The sequence below is a fragment of the Heterocephalus glaber genome, unplaced genomic scaffold (genome assembly GCF_053883595.1).
Source record: "Heterocephalus glaber isolate CG9 unplaced genomic scaffold, H.glaber_assembly_v1.0 deba00001472, whole genome shotgun sequence".
Classification (NCBI taxonomy): domain Eukaryota; kingdom Metazoa; phylum Chordata; class Mammalia; order Rodentia; family Bathyergidae; genus Heterocephalus; species Heterocephalus glaber.
This window is the reverse complement of record NW_028258315.1, coordinates 53,846,792-53,873,006: the sequence shown is the minus strand read 5'-3', so window position 1 is coordinate 53,873,006 and position 26,215 is coordinate 53,846,792. Positions and strand designations below refer to the sequence as shown.

Below are 26,215 nucleotides of genomic sequence, written 5' to 3'. Positions count from 1 at the left end.
GCCACCCAGCCACTTGAGGAGGCTCATTCACTGACCATTCTGATGTGCCCTATACTTTGGGCCATGTGACGGGTCCAAAGGTGCCATTAGAACCTTCTACATCATCTGCTTTCCACTAACTTCTGGAGGAAGCAAATGACTCATTGCGCTTTGCTGAGCTGTAATGAGGTATGGAAATTATTCCTTCCCTAGGATGCTGCTAAGTTATTAGCAAACAATGAAAATGAGTCTTTTTATTTTTATAAATCAAGTGGCCATGGTGAGAAGTTCCACCATTAGTAACACAATTGATTATTTTGTGCTGTTATATACTCATGGCTACTCATAGTAAGGCTGCATTAATTCATTAAAGAAAACGAATTTCAATGGAAGTAAAATGGCTGAAATACAAACCATTCCTTTTTTAGGACCCAAAACACCCATTTATTACAGATCCCCATAAATGTTATTCAAATAATATTTCTCATACAACCTCCTCGAGTAGCATGAGGATCTGAAGAAGGTAACTAAATCAACATAAGCTTGTTACCCTTTTTCCTTGGTCTACTATGCCATGTTTCCTATCCACCATAATGTTTTACCTCAACTTAGTCTGTATAATGGTTGTGGGTTGAATGTCTGTGTTCTCCATAATTCATATGTTGCTACTATAACCCCAATGTAATAGTATCAGGAGACGGAGCCTTTGGTGATGATTAGTTTATGAGGGGAGCATCTTCTCAAATGAGGTTAGTATTATGATGGAAGAGTCCAGACATCTTGCTTCCTCTCCTTTTCTGCTCTCTGCCTTGTGAGGACACTGTAAGAAGAGTCCACAGACAAGGTCCTGAAATAGAACCTGACTATGCTGGCACCTGATCTTTAATTTCAGCCTTCAGAGCTGGATAAATAAATGTCGGTATAAGTTACTACATGCATCGCCACTGATTACCATAGCCCAAGCTAAGACAGATCATTATTTTCCTTCTTCATACTTCATCCAAGATACTTTTTGAAGGCTAATTCTGCCCATCCTCATAAAGAATCAGTATTTATTTTCATTCTCAAAGTACACTGTGAAGAGCTTTCTTTGCCCTTAACTGAAACAAGACATTTGTCTCAACTTATCAACTATGATTTATTTTGATGTAGAAAAATCTTAAAGTTACAAGCAGAGCAAAAAAGCCAATATTAATAGTAATACATTCACTACTGTTAAACAATTAGTATCATAATGACAATATGAGCAGAATTTAAAATATGCAACGATTTTTTTTTAAAGTTTAGCATGTGAAAAAATCATGTTTGTTGTAGGAAAAGTCATCAGCTTTTGGTGAAAATGTTTTAGGTAGATGGATAAAGTAGACATTTATTGAACCCCACATTAAAAAAAAAACTGATCTGCTAAATTAATATCACTTGGGGCCAGAGATTTAGCCTGGTGGCACCTCACCTGCCTCGCAAGTGCAAGGTCCTGAGTTTGATCCCTGCTATCGAAAAAAAAAATTAATATCACTTTGTGTAAAAGCTAGTATTTTAATAAAGTGATATAAATGCACATGCATAATAACCTTCCCTTTAAAATATATTTAAAATAAAGAGATAGCATTATATCCATTAAAATTGGGGTAAAAAGATGGAACAAAAATAGGATTAAGAAATCAGAAACTTATTGTACTTGAGTGTGTTAATCATGTTTGTATCACTGTGACCAAATACCTGAGAAAAATAACTTAAAGAAGGAAGGATTTATTTTGGCTCATAACTTCAGAGGTTTCTATCCACAGTCAGTTGGATTCACTGTTTTTCGGCCTGTGGTAAGACAAAAAAATTGTGGCAGAAAGGTATGGTAGAGAAAAGCTGTTCACCCATAGCAGTCAGGAATGTGGTCAAGAGGAGTGCAAGAGGGAGAGGGAGAGAATCACAGATAGAGGGGTAAAGGAAGGTGCCAGGGACATGATATCCCCTTCAGAAGTGTGTTCCAGTGACCTACTTTCTCCAACACAGTCAGACTGCCTAGTGTCACATTCAGTTGTAAACTCATCAGTGAGTTAATATCGACATAAGCCAATCACCTTTCAAAAGCCCTATCTCTGAACACATAAGCCTTTTAGGGAACATTTTGATCCAAACTATGACAGTGGGTATAGTCAGAAACATTACAGTGAACAGTCTTTATAGGCAGTGTTCTTTAGTGGCTGTAAAACTGCTTTTTCTACACAAAACCTGAGAACATCAAATGTCCTTAATTCTTCCACAGATTGCAATTGCCCCCTTGCTACCAAAGTACAAATGACAATTATAATCTTGTACACTTTCCTCATCAATTCTCTTAACTTTGTCAGTCTGTTGGCATTTCAAGTTTCCATGAAATCTACCTTTAAGAAAATAACCAAGCCATGTAGAGCAGTACAATTAATAATAGATAAATCTTAGAAGTGGTTTATATGTTCATCAATAAATGAAGGGAGAAAGAATATGTGGTGTTTATACAATGGAGTACTACTCTGCCACAAAGAAGGATAAATTTAAGCCATCTGTAGGAAAATGAATATACCTTGAGGCCCTAATGTTAAGTGAAATAGATCAAACGTGCAGCTTAAATATTGCAGTTTCTCTTATTCGAGATACCCAACGTATAAATAATTTAAAGAGCAAAATAAAAGATAAATAATATGAAACAGGGAGGTAGATCTTTTGCAAATGGGAAGGGGACCAAGAGATGGAAGGAGGGGTGAAGAAAGGGGAGAAGGAAATAAAAAGAACTAAGATGTGTTACATACATATAGCAACTCCTCAAGGGCAATGTGGTCCTTATGTATTGAAAAACTGTACAGTCCTAATAAGAAATTTTTAAAAAGGCTCTAAATAAAAAGAAAAATGCACTCAGCATCTCACTCTTAGAGACACATTAAAACAACTGAGTGAACACAATTCTGGATGATTTCTTGATATTGGTATACATTAATGGATTTTGTAAAATGAAAAATTGGCAAAGTCATAAAAAAATACTGAGGTGAGCCACTGAGTTCTTGTCAAATATAGAAGACAACACTTTTTAGGGCCTGGTGTTTGTATTCCAGTTCTTCCATCAATGGGATCAGGAAAGTTCCACTATCTTTCTGTACCTTAGTTTCTATGTCTCCATAGAAAATTAAACTTTTATGAGATCTCAATCTGCAGTAGCCATTGTGAACATACAAGAAATCATTTTAAAATTTAATTCTATGATTTTGTGACCAATTCTAATGTTGGTTTTTAACTTCTTTGAGCTTAAATCTTTAAGGTTTGGGATTTATTTTGGCTCATATTTTCAGAGGTTTCCATCCATGGTCAGGTGGCTTCATTGTTTTTTGGCCTGTGGAAAGACAGAAAAATTGTGGCAGAAGGGCATCATGGACAAAGGTTTGGGTGGCTCATATGTTGACACAAAAGGCTTAGACTACATCCTACCTCTTCAAAGTTTGGTCTGTGGACCAGGAAGTAACACTGGCATCTTCCATGAGCTTGGAGGAAATGCAAAGATTACACCCCATTTTGGAACTACTGAATCAGAATCTACATTTTAACCAGATCCCCTGTCAATTAGTGGGCACACTAAAGCTTGAAAATTAATGAACTCAATGACTGATAATATTCATTTAGACTGGCAAGGACGGGCAACGAGCAGAGAACCTAGCATTAGACCTGTACAGTATAGCTTGTGTCATCTTGGAAGAGTGAGCTTCTAAACACATGGATTCACTTTTTGTGTCTTAGCTCCTTCATCTGAAAAACAGATGGTTAACAGTAGTTACCTCCTGAGATTACTGTAAGGATTGCGAAGGACTGAGACTAAGCAGTTTATCACAGTACCTGCCATATTGGAAACTCACCCAATGAGACATTCACTGCAAGCCCTTTCTGTGTATGTCAGATTCATGCTGGAACTCTGAATGGAGCAGTAAACAAAATGAAATCCTTACCTCAATGGAGCAGACAATCTAACAAATGAGACAGGCAATAAATTAGTGGATTTTTTTAAAAAAAGAAAAAAATCTATCACATGTCTATATGCTCCATGATGTCAAGAGAAAAACAACAGGGCTATTACACACAGAAAATTCAGGAAAGGTTTTCAAAGAAAACAAATGAGCCAATAACTGAACTCACTATTATTAAATTAGTATCTGGAGGAAAGCTTCAGACACACAGTGGAACATTTTATAGGCATCCAAGTCTTCAGAATCCTCTTTCACCAGAAAAGTAGAGATAAAGATATTGAATGGACAATAAAACATTTAAGGCAAAAATTTCCTGGAAGAATTTTTGTTACTGTTATGTAGTTGTTATAATAAACTTCCCTATTCCAATTTGGATGTTGAAAAGTTATAATTATTCTTTCCCTGACTCAGAAACAAAAAGAACAACTTCTCAAAACCAATAACTCAACTTTGGAGAAAATATGACAAGTCTATATACCCTACAACTCAATCTCAGTATGGATACAACCTAAAACTTTAATATAGTAATATGGTGATGCTAATAAGACTCATCTTTTCCCCCCATAGAGATGAAAAACTCCATACACATTTTTACAGAAGTAGATAAGTTCAACTTAGCAGTTTAGTTACATTCCAATTTATGCTTTTGCCTAAGAATATCAGTCTGTGGACTTAGTACATATTTTTCTTCATTTCTCTTTGCTACCCAACAAACATGTAAACAAATAACTGTTATCTGGTATCAGTGGCATGAAACAGCTTCTATAGTCCAGATGGGGTATCTTAATAATAGGAAGATGATCTCACACTTTAAAGTGCTTTGATGTAAAAAGGTGCCGTCTAAAAAGGAAGTTATTATTCTTAGTTATAATACCCTTAAAAAAGGATTTGCTATCTAAATGGCTGCTGAAACTTAACTGCAGAATTACTTATAATGCTACAATCAGAGAAGGCCAAATTCAATGAAAACTCCATCCGGCATTCACACTGAGAAGACCCACATGTGCCTTTAATTTTTTTTTAATTTCCTGGGCTTCTGGCCCAGAAATTGCATGGAAATTTTATTTAAACCAGCTCTGTGTATCAACTTTTGGTAAACATCCGGGTTTCAGTTAACTCATTATGCTTTATATTTGGGGTAAAAAAAAGGTTATAAAATCATGCATATCTGTCTGTGTGTATATATTTTTATACTTTCACCTGTTCTGACTAGCAAACTGGGGCTTGAGCTAAAAGTTCATCATCTCTCCTACAAATTTTAGCATGCTTTCACCTTTCTTCTGCTACAGCCATAAGATTCAAAATTCCATTAAATCCCTTTCCAGTGCTAATCAGCTTTCACCAGCACAGGCAATGTAATCTGAGTTTGGAAATGACTAATTATTTGGAGAGGGTTTTGAGGGGTTAGGGTATAGATTTCTGTCTAATTTAAAGAAGCTTTTCTCTTGTCTTTTTCGCTGTCATTTTGCAGCCTGGGGCCAGCACCCCCTCCTTGATAAAAATGCTCTTTCCCTTCCCATTAGATAGAGCATATGTGTATGTATTAGAAGATGAATGCATTATGAGGCAACAACTTGAAAATATTAAAAGAAGAGGCAGGCCTGTGATAGCTGTGGGTATGGCAGTAATTGCACCTGCTAGGCGCAAGGCATGAACATAATTTGCATGTAAAGTTCTTTCAGTTTCTTCTAGAACACACCAGTTCTACCCAATAAAATACTTTGTTACACTCAGGGGGTTTGCCAGCACATTCCCAGATTGCAAGCAAAAAGATTATTTACAGTAACCAATAACAACTGAAAGGACCATAAATAATCTTTTCTGTACCTGTTCTATTTTTTTCCCCTCTTTTGCTAAGTAGAAAGAGTCCAAATTTACTGCAATTTAATTCTGATGGGAAAAAGCACATTATTTTTATTTATAGTACCATGCTCTTTGCTTGCCTCCCCCATCCCTTTAAGTCATAAATAATTCCAGCTTTTTTAAATTTAATCCAGCCATTACTCTTACAAGGATGAGCTGTTTCCTGATCTTGAGTTGGGGCAAAAAGGAGCCACCATCTGAGAAAGTTCCTTCATGCATTCCAGAATTGGACTGTGCTGTGTGCTCCTGGGGCTAGACACCATCATTCCTGAAATAGTTCCTGGTAGGTAGACCACTTGTTCTACTCACTGAGAGGATTTCTGTATCAAGGGAAGGGCTGAGGGCATGTATGCGGGCTTCACTATGGAGAGCAGCACCCTGCTTACAGCTGGGATTTACTGCCTGTCTTTCAAACTTCCGCAACTTTCCTTAGAAGTTCAAATTTCATTCTGAATTGCAGGGGACCAGACACTTATTTCTTGTGAAATAAACAAGAATGAGAAAGAGCAATCAAAACAGCCATTTTCCTGGAAACCCTTATTCAGATACGGTTTGCCAGGGTAGTTGACCCCCCGCCCCCCGCACCCCCCAACCCCGTCAAGGCACAGTTTTCTATTCACACTAGGAATAGCTAAGAGAGGAGGGGAAGGGAAGGAAAGAGAGAAAAAGAGAGGATAGGGGAGTAGGAAGAAGAGTGGAAGAAAGGGTTAGGAAGGGGAGGAAGAATTAGGGAAGGGAGAGAGAAGGAGGAGAGAAGAGAAAAGAGAGGGCAGGGCAGGGGAGGAGGCAGGAGGGGAGGCGAGGAGAGGAGAAAGGGCTGGGATCTCTTAAGTGCAATGAAACTAACAGGATTAGGTGTTTTAATATAAAGGGAAAACAAAGTAAAGGTAACACTTTTTAATGTCAAAGAATTATAAAATATAAAGTCTCACTCACAAGGACCATGCTAACTGTATCCTGAGATATCCTTCTAGAAACTGTGAATGCATACATGTCCACAAAGAACGAAAAAACTCCACACACTTTTCCTGTACCAATTTCTTTCTCTCAATACCTCTTGAAGGTCATCATGTCAATGCCAGATGTACCTCTCTCCCTGTATAGTATATTCCATTGTGTCTCCAAGCTATTTTAATTAGTCCCTCCCTTGATGACGAGCACTAAATTTTTACAACAGTTTTTCCGCTCACAAGTACAGTTGCATTCTTGGCACAGGTACTGGGAGTCTTGCCTAGAAGTTCAGCTGAAAGGTTTGGGGCTTAAACAGGTTTATTACATTTCAGTCTTGATTCTGTAAGTGACCATAATCGTACCTACTTACATAAATAAAGGCGGTAAGGTCCATGTTAGAGAGTCCTTGTAAGAACACAATTGCTATTATTCCTGTAATCTCAGACAAATTAATTCCTTCCTCACTGTACCAGGAATAATAATAGATACGAGGTTCCTCTGAGGGCTGCAGGAACTAATTCATTTAAACAGCAGTCCACTACCCGGTAGATAGCTAAAGCTTCAAAATGATCTGCTTTAATAATAAGACTTGCGATCTGCGCACTTGTGTCAGCGCAGCTGCGGGGCTTTTCCTAGAAGCGGAATTCCTGCCCTTAACCCCGAGCTCCTCGGACTCCAGCTGGGCGACACCAGGCCACCCAGCGGTGAGCTGCGGCGGCTGCGACCCCACGCCCCCGCCAGGGGCCTGCGGAGCCCGAGGTACGTGGGTGCCCGAGCCGCGCTCAGGGAGCGCCGGGTTCCGCGGGCGGAGAGACGCGGGGGGCACCGCCGGCGCGAGGCGCGGGACCCCGTTGGCTGCGGCGCCGCGCTCCCCGCCCCTCTCGCGCCGCCCGTCTCCCTCCCTCCCGGCCCCGCGCGGCGGAGGCGCAGGCAGCGCTAGCTCGGCGCCGGCAGCAGGCACAGCAGCCTGGCGCCGCGGGTTCGGCCGCGAACAGCGCGGACGGGGGCGCGCACGGCGGCCCCCAGGACCCGGAACAGCGGCTGCGGCGGGCGGGCCGGCGGGGCCGGCGCCCTGAGAGCTGCGGGTACCGGGTAAGTACGGGTTGTCAGGCTCCAGCGCCGGCTGGGGCTCAGGGCTGAGGAACCTGCCTGGGAAACTTTACGCGCTTCTGAGCCTTCTTAGCTCCAAAGTTTGTTGGCCAGGCAATACCCCTGACCGAGCGAGATTACAAGATGTTTTTCCCAGCCATTTATTGTGGGGAGATCGTTTTCCTCGGTCTGGGGTGAGGATTGGTTCAGAATGGAAAGGGTCCGCGTCCCCAGTTTGAGTGATGGGAGATGCGAGGTAGGTCCCTCTGGCTTCCCCTTAGCGTAGCGGATTTGGCCAGTGAAAGTTGAAAAATAAAAAAGTTGTAAACCGTAGGGCCGTCGAGGAAGAATCCAGTGTGCATGGAGCGTGGGTGAGAATGTGATACCTTTCTGCCACAAGCTCTGCAGACTCTTAGGTCTAGGGAAGCTTGGGTTGGAGGATTCTTCCATTACCAATCAAGTTTTCCAGGCTGCACTTTTCCACTCACAAATCTGCAGCCTTGAATAGAATACCCTTTCGCGTTTATTTCGCACATTTTCTCTGATGAGCTATAGTTCAGGTTTCTTGAGGTTTGACCGGACAGTCTGCTTCTGTACTCTCTGAGGAGTCCTGCAAAGCTTGCCTAGCAGGTAACAGAAGAGCAGAAACTGAAAACCAGGAAGTGGCAACCAGGCATCCGAGTCACAGCACCATCGGGATGGCGGGGCGGCGGGGGGCTGTGAAATGAAGGAACAGCTTCTGGGCTCCGTGGAAAGCTCCGTGCCGTTCACCAATCCCGTATGTCCTTCTCTGTACGGCATTTCCTTTTTGATTTAGACCCAGGAGAGGCGCTCAGAGGAATAATTTAATAACAAATGTTGTAGGCTAAGGTGAGAGCCAAAGGGAGAACAGATAGAGCTCTAGGAAAGGGCAGCCAGTCCTTTAACCTTAATCCGCGCTGTGAGGAAACCGAGCTAACAGAGATAGAGAAAGCAATAGATGGAGACATGTGATGTGCAGAAGGGAGGTCAGAAGCCCTCTTTCACACAGTGAGGAGGTAAATCCAGAAATATTCTAAATGATTAAGCAAGAATAACTCGACTCCTATGTGCTGTGGTTTCTGTCTACCCCCACAGAGATGAATATCACAGTAGCTGAAAAAGACTCTTTATCTGTAAATAGAATAAAAACGGGAATTAATCAGAACAGTGAGTCAGAGCCCATCAAAGATTGAAAGGGGAAGTAATTGCCTTTGAAAGAGCTATTATATTTCAATATCAGTTAAATGTGTTACTTTTGCTTTGCTGTGTTTACTAACACTAACCTGACTTTGTCTGCAATAACCTGGCACCTAGATTGTGGTTTTAACCCTCTGTGGATCCTGGTACTGGGGAGGGGGGTTGTCTGCAGGTTAATATTCACATCCAGTTGTAGAACATTTGTAAGATGCCTCATATATGCAAGTCACTGTGTGCAGCAGGACAGGTTCTTGTAGATGCTGTTCATGAAAGGGATCTGATAGAGTTCAGCCTTGGTAAATGATGTTTGCATGAAAATATGAGTGGAGCCAGGGCTTTTGGATACTTGCTTGAAGTCAATTGAGAGTCAACATGTGCTTTGAAGACCTCCAAAAGAGTCTGTATTCTCCAGGCAAATACAGCAGATTGCTGCACACTTTTATTAGATGAGTGCTGAGGTTGAGTACAAGTAAGTGGGGGTTGTGTCTAAAGGTGGGCTGGATCACCTAGAGACTAATTGACTTGCGGGGTAATAGAGTCAGGCAATAGATGGCTCCTGACAGTAGCATTCAGCCCCATGTCCTTCTCACTGTCTGGATGTCTTTAATGTCAGCGTGAGGACCGGAGTCATTAAGTTCATTTCTTCAGAAGAACTGTAACTTTTAAACATCCTTCAAACCAGACTGAATAGCCAAAGTGTTTCTTAAAATGGCAACAAAATATTTAATAGGACCAAAGTGCTGAACAGTTTCAAGCAGAGCAAAGATTAGCTGTGGACAACAAGCTTGTAGCCTTTCAGTTGCTGATTTATGTTCAATTTTATCACTGTCACATTTCATATATGCCTAGTTATTAGAAACTAATACCCTCTTCGCTCTGCTAGCAAAATATGCATCTTTTTTTTATAAGTGCCTAACTCCTGATTCATTCAGTACACATCTAGCTTTGTTTTTACTGCATAATTTAAATGTCCAACTTGAAGTTCTCATTAACTTCTAAGATGTTTTGTGCTGGAAAAGTATATAGATATAATTGTCCCTTTCAAACTGCTACATCTATATATCACTTTATTGTGACAGTTCCACAACACAGAGATGCTATAACTGGCTCAATGTTCTGTGTTTTCCAATTACCATTTAGTAAGTAGTTAGCTCTGCAATTATGTTAATTTTATGCAGTGGGAGATATTCTTATGGCAGGAGAATTTATTGATGCTGTGCATATTTGCTTGCTGTCTCTGATTTGGTCATCACTGAGCCTACCTTTAAGCCTTCTTATCTTAGCCATTATTTTACTTCTTTGAAGTTAAGCATCTCTAAGGTGCTTTCATTGGTTTTTAATATGCATAACTGCAAATACATATTATTTTAATTTGCATATATATATTGCCATTTAGTGCCCATGGACTATTTCTTTTTGTATGCTTGGTAATAGTGGAGTAGATAATATCCTTGTTGCAAAGATGTTTGGCAATAGTAATGAATATGGAACAACAAGACTGTTTCAGGTAGAAATTCTTTGAAATTGAGAGGTGATAATTGTTATTCTCAGATCTAATTTGTATAAAATTTTCTGAGACAGATCACGTGGGCTAAGTGGTTTTGGTTTGTAATTGCCCGCCAACACCAGCCTTCCCATCTTCCAAACACAGTGGAGTGTTTCTTTGGAAATTTTGCTGCAGTAGAAATGCACTCCGTGGTTGAAACTTTGTATGCCAAGTTTCAATCCATAGTATGTTTTTATTTTCCTGCTTTTATATACATGTTATAAACAAGAAATAAGGGTTTGTAATAGAAGTACTGGCAGAACTTTATAGCATTTCAAACAGCTCTGGTACTTGGAATGTAAATATTTGTAGCATCTTTACTGTGCAAGAGGCTGCCTTGCAAAGAGTGAGGGAAAATTACAATTTTATTAAGTAGGATAAGATAATTCAGACAGTATGCATATTCCTCACTGGAGACATATTGGCATTTGAAGAAATAGATTATCTATGTTACAGTTATTCCACGGAACTCTCTTAGGTGCCTTTATAACTCAGATTGTAAATTTTCTGTTTTCTAAAGCCAGGGAACAATTTTGTCCTGTTTGTTTTCTAAGTTGCTTGGCTTTGTTTCCCTTCCTAATGTTAAGACATGCGATCCATAACTCAAAACCCACTGTGATTATATTACTGATAAAGGAGCCTGCCAATATATTATTTTAATAGTATAAAGAATTCTTGGGGTATCACAATACTTCAAACACTCTTCCTTTGGAGAACTAGAACAACTCAGATCTCATGTGTCCTTTGATTCTACTCTGAAAGACTTCTCTACCGTTTTCACCCACATCACCCTATTCCAAGTCACTGTTTCTATATTGGACCCTCTGCACTGTTTTCCCTTGCTTCTTTCTTGATTCTTTCCCAAAGATCATTCTGCACAGCTGGCCCATTTTTTTTTTCCAAAATGTAAGTTAAATGAGTACTCTGCTGCTAAGAATGCTTTAATGACTTTCTGTTGCACTTAGAATAAAATCCAAACTATTAGATATTACCTACAAAGCTGTGTGAGATTTAAAGACTGTTTCTTTAACACCTCGTATCATGCTTTTGGAAGCAAGAACTTTGTGGACTTTCTTTCAGTTCAGCAGTTTTGTTTACCTCTTTCCAACTTTAGAGATGGCATTGTTCTTTTGCATGGTAGCCTCTTGTAGCCATCATTGCTAAACACACACACACACGCATACGCACACACACACACAGCTTTTGGCTATTGCTCATCCCTTAGATCACAATTTATATACTATTTGCACAGAGGGGGCTCCTTGGCTGTTGGTTTCTTTCCTCCTCCCTATAAGACACCTCTCCTATGCTCTTTCTGTTTATTTTCTTCATAGCATTTCTCATCACTTGGTTGAAATTGGCCATTTCCTTTGCTGATTTCTCCTGTACTCTCCTGTAGTAAGTTTGACTCACTGTTGTCATGCAGCTCTCATCAGAGTGCCTGGCTCACACTGGACTTTGATAAACCCATGAGAACTAAGCTTTTGGGGGTACTGAGTTTGCAGCCTGTGCCCATAGCACCCTGTGATTAAAATGCATATCAAGAAGGTCCATGTTCAGAAGTCTCCTACTGACCTTTACAGTGTTTTTGTGTCACATTGTTGTGATGTCTGAAATCTCTGGGACATCTGCTACTACAACCTTATTGTGTCCAGTAGATTCATCATTTCAGGTTGCTTTAAGTGTAGATGATCTCTTTTTTCCTTCACACTCATCATTGCCATCTAGTCATGTGGCTTCAGTGGTCTGTGGCTTTATCTTTTCCCTTTGTCTTTGCTACCAGTCACTTGACTAACAACTCAGAACATTCATTAAGGTTATCTATCATGTGCCATGCCAGAGTCTAAACATTTTACTTTGTTTATGATTTTTACCTAAATACAGCTGATTAAGAATTGATCTTCTGGGCCGGGGATTTAGCTCAGTGGTTTCGCTGCCTGCTGCGCAAGCACAAAGACCCGAGTTCGATCCCCAGTACCAAAAAAAAAAAAAAGAGAGAGAAATATCAAAGAATCGATCTTCTTCCCCCATTCCTTTTCTTGCTCCAGTCTTTATGACCAAAGGAACTATGTTAATCCATAAGCCAAAGTACTTAGGTCAGTGGATACCCACTGTCTAGAGAAAAACATGAAGCTTGTCTTCATGTGACTTCTCCCTAATCATGGTGGCCAGGAAGGAGACAGACAAGTAGGGAGCAAGGGAGAGAGATCCATCCCTCCAAGTCATGCCAGCCACTACCTGCCTCTCCCAGTCAGACCCACCTCATAACACCAGGCCCCTTACACTTGCCCCCATGACCTAATCACCTTCCAAAGCTGCACCCTACCCTGAAACAACACTCCAGCTATGGGGACCTTTTTTAAATTCCTTGAAAATTCAACAGTACTCTTTTGACTGCAGGGTCGTTGCATGGGCCTAGAACATCCATGGCTTGTCTGCCACTTTCCTCCTTTACATCTCTATCCCATGTTCACTGTGGTTTCTGCTGGAAAAGCTCTGGACTTCCAGCAGTCCTTTTGGTCTGGGTGTACCTATCTATCCATTCCTCCAAAATGCTACTGTCCTCTAAATAGGTTAAAGTCCCTCATCTTCTGAGCTGTCTACATATTACTGTTATGGTTTATATCTAGATGTCCCCCAGGAGCCTCCTGTGCTCATAGGTGGGGCTTTGGGAAGGTGATTAGATCACGGGAGCAAGTGTAAGGGACGTGGTGTCAGAAGTTCGGTCTGGTTGGGAGATGCAGGTTGTGGGTGGCGTGACTTGGGGGGATAGACCTCCTTCCCTGTGCCCCTTTCTCTCTCTGCTTCCTGGCTACCATGATGTGAGCAGCTTTCCTCCAAGGCAGGCCCTTCCTCCATGCCACTTCTGCCTTGGAGCCATCGGACTGTGGGGTGAAACCTCCAAAAAAATGTGAACCCAGATATGGTAAATCTGTCCTCCTTTAAGTTTCAGGGCTTGGATGTTTTGTACCTGTGACAAGAAAGTGCCTAAGTCAACTCTCAGCTCTTTTTTAAAAAATGTCTTCTTTCCAAGGAGAATGGATTCGAATTTAGTATTATAAATCTGTTTGATATCTGGCTTTTCTCATTCGCTGGGGTTGGAATGGCAACCACAAATTAGAACACTGGTAAATATTTGTGGAATGAAAGTCTGATGTCATTCATTGGCATGGAGCTCTGCTATAGTTTTGTTGGGAATTCTTTCTTGTTCTGCAATTTAAAGTTATTTCAGTGTATAATGGAAATATTTCATTTTACTCTGCAGTTTATGAGTGACAAATCATGAACTGACAACAGATGAAAATCTTGATTTCATCTCAATTTAGAAAATTCTGTGACAAATACTTGCTGTAAAGGAAGCATAGGTTAAAGGACTTGGCAGTCCTGAGCTCATTTTAGTGCAAGGAATAATTTGGAATTCTCAAAATCCATTATTTTATTAGAGTAAAGCATCAGTGTGTGAAAGGCATGAGTAAATGACTGTCTCATGACTAATCAAGAGTATGCTTCCTAAATTGTAAATAATTACTTACAAATGTGGGAAAACTTTCTGGGTCTTGAGAAGTTTGATCAGTGATCTGTCAAAGAGAAAGCTCCCCTCATAGGGCTAAAATGTTCCATTTCTCTTTCCATAATTTCCAATTTATTTTCCTTGTGCAGAAATATTCCAAGGTGCTGTTGAACTGATGGAGATCCTTGACTCTTGTAAGACTTTTAATTGAATCATGCTGGGGAAAAGCTTGTTAACATGCAGTTTTAAAATTTTTATTTTAAAATAATTAGAGGCTTGGAGAAAATTTCAAAAATAGTACAAAGAATTCTGTATATTCTTCAGTCAGTATCTCCCTGAGGTACATTGTATATAGCTATAGAGGAATATCAGAACCAGGAAACTGATGAGAATACATTAACGCTAGCTAGGCTACAGACAGTGTTTAGTGTTTGCCAATTTTAAAACCAGATTTCGTTAGTACTGTATATGTATAGCTTTATGCCATTCACTCCCATGTATATATTCATACATCTATCATTTTGATTGAAAGAATAAATGTTCTGAGACATTTCCATGTTAGCATCCTCTAATGTAATATTTTTGCTAGTGTTTTCTCATTTCCACAGACCTTCTTCTTTTGAAATATTCCTTCTTAAATACCACCAATTGTTTCACCTTGGAAATGCCTGTATGTAAATGTAGCTGTGGAAATGGAAATCTCGAGGTTTTTTTCTAAACCTGCATGTGACATTTGGGTGGTTTTCAGTGATCATCAGTTTGGGAATCTGGGTTGACTTTCCATAATCCATTTGAAAAGTTCTACAGGATAACACATTTGTTTATCTGTGTGGTCACCCTTGAGCAGGGTTTTTATACAGCCAAGGCAGGAGCCTGACTGAATACTTCCTTGCATGTTCTTAGGGAATTGGATTCCATTTTTATTTCTTACATGGAAATAGTCTTTAAAATAACTTAATGCATTGCAGAAGACGGTAATGGCACTTTTCAGGCAATTAAAATCAACCCGAACAGTATAACTAGTGATCTAATCTGATGCCTGTTACTCATTTGGTCTGGTCGCCTCCCTGCATGTAAAGCAGCAGAAAGAGGCTGATTACCAGTCCTCCTTACTAATTCTGGTGAATATTCTGAAGGCTCTGGAATACAGATGAGGCATATTTGTACCACAGTCGGGTGTGTGTGACAGATCCTCCCTCACCCCTGCTCATTCCCTTAGCCTACAGAAGAAGCTTTTACATTTGCATGTATTAGACAATTTAAGTCATTTTTCTCCACTACTCTAAGTGAAGGCTTGCTATGGCTTCTCCTATTGTAAGTAAGACTAAAAGCTGTGTGCAGAGACTGGGTGACTGTGAAATTTGAGCCTTATAGGCCAAAGATTCTCTTTCTCATTCCATTAAAAAGAATTTCTTACATGCTATGTAAAGATATACCTGCTTATGTATAATATTACTTTATTGGATCAGTTCACTAATAGCAAACAGGATTTTTCCTCTATGCATTTTTTTCTGTATTGTTTCATTGCAGTGTAACTTTTGGAAAAGGAAAAAAGGGTCTTGGTGTGTGAGTTTTATTATATTATGAAACAACCCATGTATTCTGTGAAGGTGCTTAAAAGTAAAAGGTGTATTTCTACATGATGGGAAATTCTAGCATGTGGAGATTATCTCTTTCAAACAGTACCATAATTATCTTTTGCTGTGTTTTTACATTATGATTTTCTTGGGAAATGTCCTTTGTCATTTTGTCTTGTTCTTTCATTCTTCCATATTTACGATTTAGTTATTTCTTTGTTTTTCTTACTACCCTACTTTGACCTACTAATCAACCACCCCATACTTAAACTCAGATGTGTGAACACATGCACTAACGCACAGTACACAAGATGTAGATTAAGATAGGGGCTGGAATAAATTCCAAAGCATAAATTTGTAAGGTAAGAAATAACACAAATAAACATTTTGTAGGCATTCAAGCAAAAAAGATTAAAATCAAATGAGAGAGAGACATTTTGCATTGTGTTCAGGATTAATATGTCCCTGTTATTAAGTTAGTTTCTTCTCCCTGTGCTGCTGCTGCTTCCATCTACCTCTTCCCTCCCTTTCTCTCCTTTTTTTTTGTTCTTTTCTTGTGTTGGGGCCATATTTTTAAATTGACTTATTCTTATTGACCCGTAATGGGTAAATGACTTCAACTGTCTCTAATTGAAAATATTACATATAATTGGTTATTTTTTAAAAAGAGATTGGGAAGATTCATTAAGTTTGGTCTTCAGAGAGGCATTGCTGCAGAAAAAGATAAAATACTCGCCAGTCCTGGGTAGACTGTTGGCAGAGATGACAGCAATACCTTCCTTGGCACTTTACCTTCTGATTCGCCCTTCCCTTCGAGCAGTGGAGTCTGTTCCCATTATCCTCTAATCTGAGGTAGCCTGCTGTGAATTCTGTACTTCAGCCTTAGTAGAATGAGGACCTTCCAGTCTTGTACATTTCCTATGTCAAGTCTGTAAAGAAGCACAGGCAAGACTCTTTGAGTGTGAGTCTACCTAGTTGGAGCCGTAGACAGAACTGATAGTGCTATGAGGTATGATGAAAATATTCAGTGAATGGTTGTATAAAAATTATCAAGTAAACACCCAATTGTATTTTTGTGGAACCTCCATACTGTTTTCTGTAGTGGCTCCACTAATCTATATTCCCACCAACAGTTTTCAGGGGTAACTTTTCTCCACGTCCTTGCCAGAACTTGTTATCTTGAGTCTTTTAAAACAGCCATTTTATCAGGTATAAGGTGTTGTCTAACCATGGTTTAAATTCGCATTGCTCCAGTGATTACTTATGTTGAGTACCTTTCCATATAACTGTTGAGCATTTGCATATCTTTTGATAAATGTCTTTTTAGATCTTTTGCTCATTTTTTGCGTATACAAAAGCTTTTTAGTTTGCTGTAATCCCATTTGTTTTCATTTTATTACCTATGCTTTTGAACTCATTTTCAAAAAATTTTTGTTCAGACAGACCAATGTCATCAGTCTTTGTTCCTTAGTTTCATTTAGTAATTTTATGGTTTCACAGCTTTTATTTAAATCTTTAACACATTTTGAGTTGATTTTTGTATGTGATTTGAGAGAAGGCCTAAATTCACTCTTTTCAACAGGATATATGTATCCTGTTGTTCAAAAATAATTTATGAAGATATTGTCCTCTCCCAATTATGTCTTTTAAGCTCCTTTCTTAAAATCAAGTGACCATAAGTAGGTGAATTTATTTCTGTATTCTCTATTCTGTTCCATTTGTCTATTTGTCTGTTCTGTGCTGGTACCATGCTGTTCTAATTGCTGTGTCTTTGTGTTTTTTGTGGGGTTTTTTTTTGTTTTTTTGGTACTGGGGATCAAACTCGGGTCCTTGCGCTTGCACAGCAGGCGGCAAAACCACTGAGCTAAATCCCCGGCCCTGTGTCTTTGTAATATGTTTTGAAATCAGACATTATGATACCTCTACCTTGTTTTTTTCTTATTCAAGATTTATTTTATATTTGGGGTCTTTGTGGTTTCATATGTATTTTAAGATTGTTAAAATTTTTTGTGAAAACTCTTATTCTGGAGTTTTAATAAGGATTGTGTTGAAACTATAGATTGCTTTGGGTAGTATAGACATTTAAAAATACTATTTTTTTCTAATCTGCTAACATGGAATATCTTTCCATTTATTTGCACCTTTTCAGTTTTTAGTTTCAAACATATTACAGGAAAATAATTGCTTATAAATATAAGTAACTAAACAAGTCTTATCTCTTCTTTGCTGTTTGACCAATGTATCAGTCAGCATTTGTTTGGGAACATACAAGCCACCAACTCAGTGACTTCTAAAAACAAACAGCTCCTGTGTTACTTGGAGCTGTGAGTCATCTGGGATCAGCACATCCATCTTCTCCTCTGTGGACTGACTCTGTGCCTGCTCGGAGGGCCTCTCACTCTAGGGTACAGGTTGAAGGTTACTCTCTGTCTTGGAGATTGTCTTGGAGACTGCATGCAGGTCCACTAATTCAAGGCCCGCATAGCCATCCTTCATTTGCGGGGAAGAGCAGATGCAGATGGCTCATGGGTTCATCACTCCTTGAGAATTTCTCTTTGCCTTAGGGTACTGTTTCAGCCAAGCTTATGTCTTCCTTGGCTTTGGTACATGGTTAGTGACTGAAAGATGCATGGTTGCAAAAACCTGGGTTGCTTTAACTTGGACAGTTCTGAAGGCAATCCCAGACCAAGATGCCCTATGGGATCAGATGAATCCTCAGCAGCAGCTGCTTTAAACTCAGCATCTTTTTGTTTCTGTTTATGTGTTACTTCTTTACAGTTGCTTCTCTTAAGAACATGCCTCAATCTCAGCTTCTCTCCTTAACCTAATTCATCTCAGGTTTTGTCTCTAGAGAAAGTTAGGGAAAACCCTTATCTAGGGCACACTTTTCTTGTTGCAGAAGGCAGAAATACAGGATATTTAGCTAAACCATTCAGTTATATTCTAAACTTTAGCCAGAGGATTGGCCATATATCAAGCAGAATTTCTCACCTTTCTTTAACCAGAAGTCACAGGAACAAAGGACAGGAATAAGCACATGTTTAAAAACAATATTAGAGTTTCCTCTTGTCTACCACTCAGTATCATACATACAAAATAGATTACTAGGCACATGTACACACAGTACACTCATCCCCTGGGTCTTAGTCAGTTTTTTTTTAATAGTAGAGTACCTGAGAGTGCGTTATCACATGCCTATATATTGCATGCTTTTGAGAAAACCAAAGTATAAATAAATTAAAGAACAAAGTAAAAGGAGATCTTTTGCAAGTTGGAAGAGGTTCAAGAGATGGAGGGAGCAGAGATGAAGAGGTGGGGAAGGGAATGTAGAAAGAATTAAGATGTGCTTTATACATGTACCAACTCCTCACAATGAATGTAATCATACTCCAAAAACGTGGTAATAACAGTAATTTTTCTTTAAAAGAAAACACTTAGTTTGGTTCCCAGTTCTTAAGGCTAAGAAGTCTAAGATTGGGGCAGTCACATCTAGTGAAGGCCTCTCTGCATTTTCATTGCAGAGAATGGGTGGGCAAGCAAGCACTGTATAAGAGGCCAAAGGAGACCTGGGTGTGGTGGCACACACCTCTGATCCCAGCACTCTGAAAGGCTGAGACAGGAGGGTTGCAAAATTTGAGCTCAGCCTATGCAATTTAGCGAGACCCTAACTCAAAATGAGAAATAGAAAGAGGGCTTGGGCTATAGCTCTGTATAAAGGCTCTGAATTCAATTACTGATACCAGAAAGAAAAAAAAAAAGAGGTCAAACACAAATAGCAGGCTTACTTTCTACAAACCTGCTCTTGTGGTAACTATTCCAGTCCCATGTGAACAAGAACCAACTTACCAGGGGGGCCCTGTCCTCATAACCTGCATACTACCTACTAGATCCCACCTCCAAACCTCTGCCACAGTGAGGAACTGAGGCTCAGTATGACTTTGGTGGAGACAAACCATAATCAACCATGTCAGCTGCCATTAGAGCTATAACCCTAAGTCATTAGGATAGAAGTCAAAGGTTTTATACTAGCCTCTGCATCTTATGGTGTAAATGTGAAAAGCTAATCCAGACCGTTACTGTGCATTAAAGCTTCTGCTAGGCCCTGGCATATGTCTTGCAGACTGATAATCTATGGAAAAATTACATGGCCAAGACAATAGGCAGAGATATCTATTCCACAAATAGGTCTGGGGGTAAGGATTGAATATTTGTGAACAAGAGTGTGGTCTACCCATATGAGCCAGCTGTTCTACAGTAATTCTACATCATCAGAACCCACACAATTTCAGTAGCTCAAAACAAGAAAAGTTAATGTAGCGTTCACCCTTTCTGATTGGCTGGGGTGCCTCTGCTGAGCTCAGTTGGGTTTGAGCACATTTTTATGGTCAACTAGGAGTGGGCACATCTAATCTAGGCTTACTCCAGCTGCGGCCATCTGCCACTGGTCTTTCCATGTCTCATGGTGGGGCTCTGGACAAAGGAGTAGGTCTCCAGTGGAAATTATTTTCATGTCATTTGCAGAGGTACAAAAAGACAAGTACTGTAGAAACAAAATCTCTTAAGATCTTGCCTTGCAAGTGGAATATTATCACTTCTGTTTCATTGTTTTCCATAAAAAGAAACATGGCCAAGTGCAAAGCTGAAAGTGGGGAATTATCCTCTGCCTCTTTAGCAGGAAGAATTGCAGTCACATGGCATAGATATGGAGAGACATGAAGAATTTGGACCAGTTATGTAATCTGCCTTACCACCAAACCTCATATCCATTAAGCATTATAAATGCCCTCTAGATTTTAGTTGTCTTTCAAATTAGAAACAGGAAATGTAACATGTCACTTTATTGCCTATGAATGAATTATAGGTCACTAATTGCTGCCTAAGTGAGGGATTCCTGTGTGAGGCTCAGGGATACACAGAGGTAGAAAATATGTTGAAAGCTTTCAGAGAACATGTGATCCAACCGGAGAAACTGATGTTTGTTTTTGGAAATCTAGCGAACCATGCTAGGCTACTTTGCTTAGTAGTAATGTGTATGCTTGTTTATGCCGGCAAACTGTGCCTACCTGTTTAAAATTGTGTGACTTGGAAAAAAACGAATTGACTTTTCTGTGTCAGTTTTTCATCTACGAAGTTGGATTGGTTTCTCCTGTATAAATTTGTTGTAAGCAATGCATAAAGTGAGGCCAAACACTTGACAAAACCCAGTGAATGCTATCTGTTGGTATGTGCAGCTGAATTAGTATTACTGTCTTATTTTGATGTACATTTTATATGCAGTCTAGAATAATAGTGATATGCTAAAAAGTGTTGGGTAGAACATCATACTGCCTCTTGTTGAGGACTGGCCAGCATGGTCGAATAAATTATTGGCTATCATCTGTGCTGTATTCACCTCCAGCAGAATTACTTAAACTTACTTATGTCCTAGATTTTATTCTAGAGATTTCCACACTAGTGTTTATTGATATGCACAGTAAAATATCTATTCTGTTAAATCTTCTGTCTTTGGATATAACGAAAGAAAACATGGCTTGTAAAACCTGAAGTGATTTCCAAAACTCCTAAATGACTCATGCATCATTTTTTTCTTACCATTGCCATATTTATTTTTAGTATTGTATGAGTTATTCAATTTTTATGATTAAGAATAATAAACAGAAATTAATCTTGATGAGTATATTAGGGTGAAAAGTATCACCATCAAGAATGGCTTTAAAAAAAAAAAAAGAATGGCTTTTAACATTTTAAGGTAAATTTAAATGTGTTGGCTTTAAAATTTACACACGCAAAATACAAATCCCTGAAAAAGAAACTCCCTAGTCCATAGAAATGCAAGTTAGCAAGAAGTTTTCCTCCTATCTGAGTGCTACCCTAACTTCATCTGTTTTTAAAAATAAACGTGCTGATCAATATTATGAATAATTAAGTGAAAGGAGTTGTGGGATTTGGGGCTGTTTTCCTTTTAGTAATTGTAAATTCCATTTCGCAAAGCCACAGCTCAGTAGCTGGGAGGAACAAAGTCTGGGTTACTCCTTATTCATTAAAAAACATTCTGCCTGATAAAATGTAGTTCTAGAAAGATTTTTTGCTTAGAAAGATTTTTGCTTGGAATATAGAGATTTGTCATGTGTATCAAATCATATGAAGAGGTTTATATATCTAAAAAGTCATTATTCGCCGCCGCCTGCCTCGCAAGCACAAGGATCCAAGTTCGAACCCCGGTACCCCCCCACCCCAAAGTCATTATTTTAAGGAAAGTGATAAAGTCTTTCTTTACAAAATGGTAATAAAGTGTGGTTTTCTGGTTCAGGACCAAGCCTAGTGTACATCTGATTTACACACACATTAATTGATTGACAGATTCCTTATGTGGGACTTGTGAATGATGGTAGTGAATGGAGAAGCTTTTCCCTGCTTTCATTAAGCAGCAGCCTTAGAATTCTATATCAATGGAATGGATGGTGTGCTTAAATTGCTAGTGTCATTAGGAGGAAAGGAGGAATCTGATCGAATTTCAGGGTACCATTGATCATACCTCCTTTAAAGTAAAAGGATTAATCCTTGGTCACTTTCTGTCTTTATTGCATGTCTGGATACCTTATTGAAGACTTTGGACCTCTACTTCTTAAGTAGTGATATTATCTCATGACTGAATTATAGAATTTCCAGTTTGAAGGATCCTTGGTGCTCAAGTCCATTTGCATTCCATGATTTTTAATTCATTGATTTGGGGGGACAGATGCACTGAATTAAAATTTCTAATACATTGTGGGTTTTTGTTTGTATATTGTTCAGTACCTTTACTGACATAGGAAGTAAAGTTTTGAACATTAACCCAAAGTACTGTGTGTTTAATAGTGTAAGGGACTAATGGAATTGTCTATTAGCAAATTACTCTATATCTCTGCCGAACACTCATGTGGTCCTCCAGGAAGCCTAACATAGACTGGATGCTTACAATCCCTTCAGTATCTTCCTGTGCTTTTCACCTCATCCCTATCTCTCACTGGTCATGGATTAGAGGAATACAGTGCTCCCTGTGGAGTGTCTTTGCTGGTCTTCCATGTTCCCTAGGTCTCTTTATCTCTCTGTATCCTTCATCTTTTCCCCCACTCCAGAAATGTGGCTTGGAGGTGGGAGGGTTTTGGAAGAGATATATGTTAGACATTTCTGTCCTATCAGAATTTCTAAATCAGGGAGACATATCTCTTTATCAAGATGGAATTCTTCTTCTTCTTCTTTTCTTAGGGGGGTACTAGGGATCGAACTCAGGTCCTTGCACTTGCTGGCCAGGCGGCAGAACCACTGAGCTAAATCCCCCTGCCCTGGAATTCTTACCAGATGCTAAATAGTAGAAGCTGAAGCTAATATTGTTCCCATTCTTAAGACATTCCCAACCAGTAAACAGATATGAGGTAAGGTTTTTGTATGGGTTCACTTCCCTAACTACATAGTCTTGGAAAGTTAAACTTAGTGAGCTTTAATTTCATGTGTATAATCAACTTCTTATAGCTCTTGTAAAATTAAAATAACAGTTTCTAGCACTGGGCATGTGATCATTGGTGGTTGTAATTTTGCACAAACAAATAGTATGTTTTCTACATTAGTGAAAACAGCGTCCCTTCCTGTGAGCACTTACAGTTTATAGCAACAATAGCAATTCTACACTAGTATGTTACAGTTTTGGATGTGTAAGCTGCCAGCAACATGCCTGTACACTGTTCTTTGTTGTTCATAAGCAAATCACCTTTATACCAGAAATTGTTAAAAAACAGACCAGAAAATGGAGATACTTTTCTTTCAATCATTACATGACTGAAAGTTTTAGAAATGATTCAGGATGATCTGAGATGAGACTATTAAAAAGCTCATGTATAATGTATGTCAAACCACAAAAAAGTCATTAATTAGCCACAGTGCATTATAGACTCATCATAAATTGTTCTAAAGTGAAAACAAATTTGCCAAGCTATAAAACTCTCAGTTAATTTGCTAGTCAGAATTTGTGTGACATCTTCTAAAAACAAAACAAAACAAAAACTATATCTGAAAATATATAAATCAGAATATTGAGTCAGTTTGCATATTTATATACATCTTACCAAGTTAAATTTGCTTTAAGGCTGTCTGCATGTCTGGAACATATTAGGTGCTCAATAACTGCTAGTTTTGTGAAGTGATAAAAGATAGGAATTGTTGACTTAGTTATTTTCACATATTTTTGTGTAAACTTTTGAAAAAAGAGATTTCCTAGGGAGAATTTATAATTGATGAGACCCATAAAATCCAGAGTTTTAAAGTTTGAAAATAAGTTTAAGAGTGATAGAGGTTAGTTCTTGGTTAAAGGTGATCCATAGCCATTTGTTGTGAATGCAATTCCTGTTATGAGTCTGTGCTTTATCTTTCTTTCCCTTCAGGAAAACAGTGACCCAGAATACAGGCTCAGAGCAAAGACATGTGAGACAGCCATGTTGTGAAGTCTCAAGGAGTAGAAAAAGTGGTTGTGTTGCTGTCTTTTCTTTCTTAAAGTAAGACTCATTGGATATTGGATACAATGTGTGTGTGTGTGTGTGTGTGTGTGTGTGTGTGTTTAATTTTGTTTTTCTGTTTACTGAGTCATATTTAGGCTAGGTATGTTTTTTTCCCAATTCTTGAGTCTAATCTATAGTTTCTCGTCTTGAATCAACATTTCTTATCACTCTGTATATGGAAATCAATAATCAGTGATCTGTATTTTTTTTTTTTCTTTTCTTTCTTTCTGCTACTGGATATTGAACCTAGAGCTTTTGTAGTGGGCTACATCTCAAGCCATTGTATTTGTTTTATTTTGAGATAGGGTCTAGGAAGTCGATAAATTGCCTATGGTGGGTTTAAACTTGCGATCCTCTCTTCTTAGCCCTCAGAGGGATGGGATTACAGGCATGTGCCACCATGCCTGGCTCCCCATTGCCTTTCCTGATATCACTGAGCTTCTGCAATAGGTCACCCATACCTACCCCTCCATCCTTTCCTCTCTCCCTGTCAGTGGTCTTCTGGGCTGCATCCTTGCCTGGCCACTAGAGAACTGACATTCATGAGGAACACAAGCAGCTTCTTAATGTCAAGTTCTGCAGTTGTTCTTGGCCCCTGTTCTTTCTAAGCTCTGGTGGCATTTTGCTACTGCTCTCCACCAACTACCTTCTCCTCTTTGACTTTTAATCCCATTGAACTTCTGGAGTTCTTTTTCTCCAACTGCTCCTTCATCTGGATGATTTTTATCCTTCTTTCTTTGCTTGATGGCAGAGATTTTCTCAGCCTTAGTCTTGGCTGTCCTTTCTTTTTCTTATGAGGAAGTCCATCCCTTCTAAAGCTTTGGTCCTTCTGTGCCCTGATTATGTATTATCACCTTCCTGTGCTGAGTCACATTGCTGACTGCTGCTGACTGTGCCCATCTGAATGCTGGCCACTGACTTGAAATGCAGTATGTCTGGGCCTTATCTCATCCTTCTCCTCAGACATGCCTTCTTGTCTCATGCTTCCTTACCCTGTCTTGGGAGCATCCATCTTCCCTGTCAGGGAAACCAGTAACCTAGGCATAACCATTGATTCTCTCTTCACCTCCCAAACCTGGTGACTTATCACAGTGGAGACTTTGCAATATTCTGCAGACTGTGCAGCCAGCCATTGCCCATGTCAGTCTCTACTGTCACATTACAGCGACCACAGCTGCTGCCTCCATAACTTCTCTTCGTATCTCACCCTACATGGGGGAGGGTGAATTATTTTAGAATACAGCTATGTTCACACTGCTCTTTCACTACAAAACTGTTACAGCTTCCTGTTGCTTGCAAGAAAAAGGGAAGAAAAAAACCAAAGTTACCACCCTTCAAGGCGTTCCACATTTCAACAACAGTATTATTCTTTTCATTGCTCTTGTCAGTCTTAGTAGTTCTTGGACTTCATCTGTATAGAATCAGTGGTAATGTGCCCTTTATTGAAAGCCACAAAATAATGTATAACAAACTTATATTACTTCAAAGAAGGCAACATAAAGCCCTAAATATAACACAAATAGAAACAGAAGGAAATGACTTTGTAATAGGATCTGTTGTTTTAATCTGTAGATAGTTGACCATGACTGTCCCAGAAACCAGAAACTATGTTTAGATTGCCAGGGCTTGTATCTACTTGTTATAATTAAGCTGGGATTTCAGAGAAATAGGACAGTAGTGAACTAAAATCTGAGTCATTTCACCTCATACTTGATATTTAAAGTGATAGGTAAGTATATACATATATGATATATTTATATATTTGATATTTAAAGTATACATATTTGTGTATATTCATAGCAGCACTGTGACTGTGATAGCTTCAGATATAGCCCAAACAGCACCACTGAGCCAGGTTTTTGACCAGGTTCCTATTAAAGGTGTAGTTGCTACTGGTAATGTGATTTTCTGAAACACTGAGCAACTCTGGCTGACATCTGTACGTTACAAATTCAGCCTTCCTTGGA

General features: G+C 39.2%; 1 protein-coding gene across 3 annotated transcripts in view; it reads left to right on the top strand.

Annotated features, from left to right (window-relative positions):
* The first annotated feature begins 7,381 nt into the window (after positions 1-7,381).
* The window catches only part of Cntn3 (contactin 3), a 372,584-nt gene continuing 353,750 nt past the window's right edge, over positions 7,382-26,215 (top strand). Inside the window, exon 1 of one of the 3 annotated variants that reach the window (XM_087182023.1) lies at positions 7,382-7,535. The gene's annotated coding sequence lies outside the window, so the exon portion shown is untranslated. Of the gene's footprint in view, positions 7,536-7,769; positions 7,869-26,215 lie in introns of those variants that run through there. The other 2 variants (XM_021266045.2, XM_004854216.3) reach the window with 2 other exon arrangements.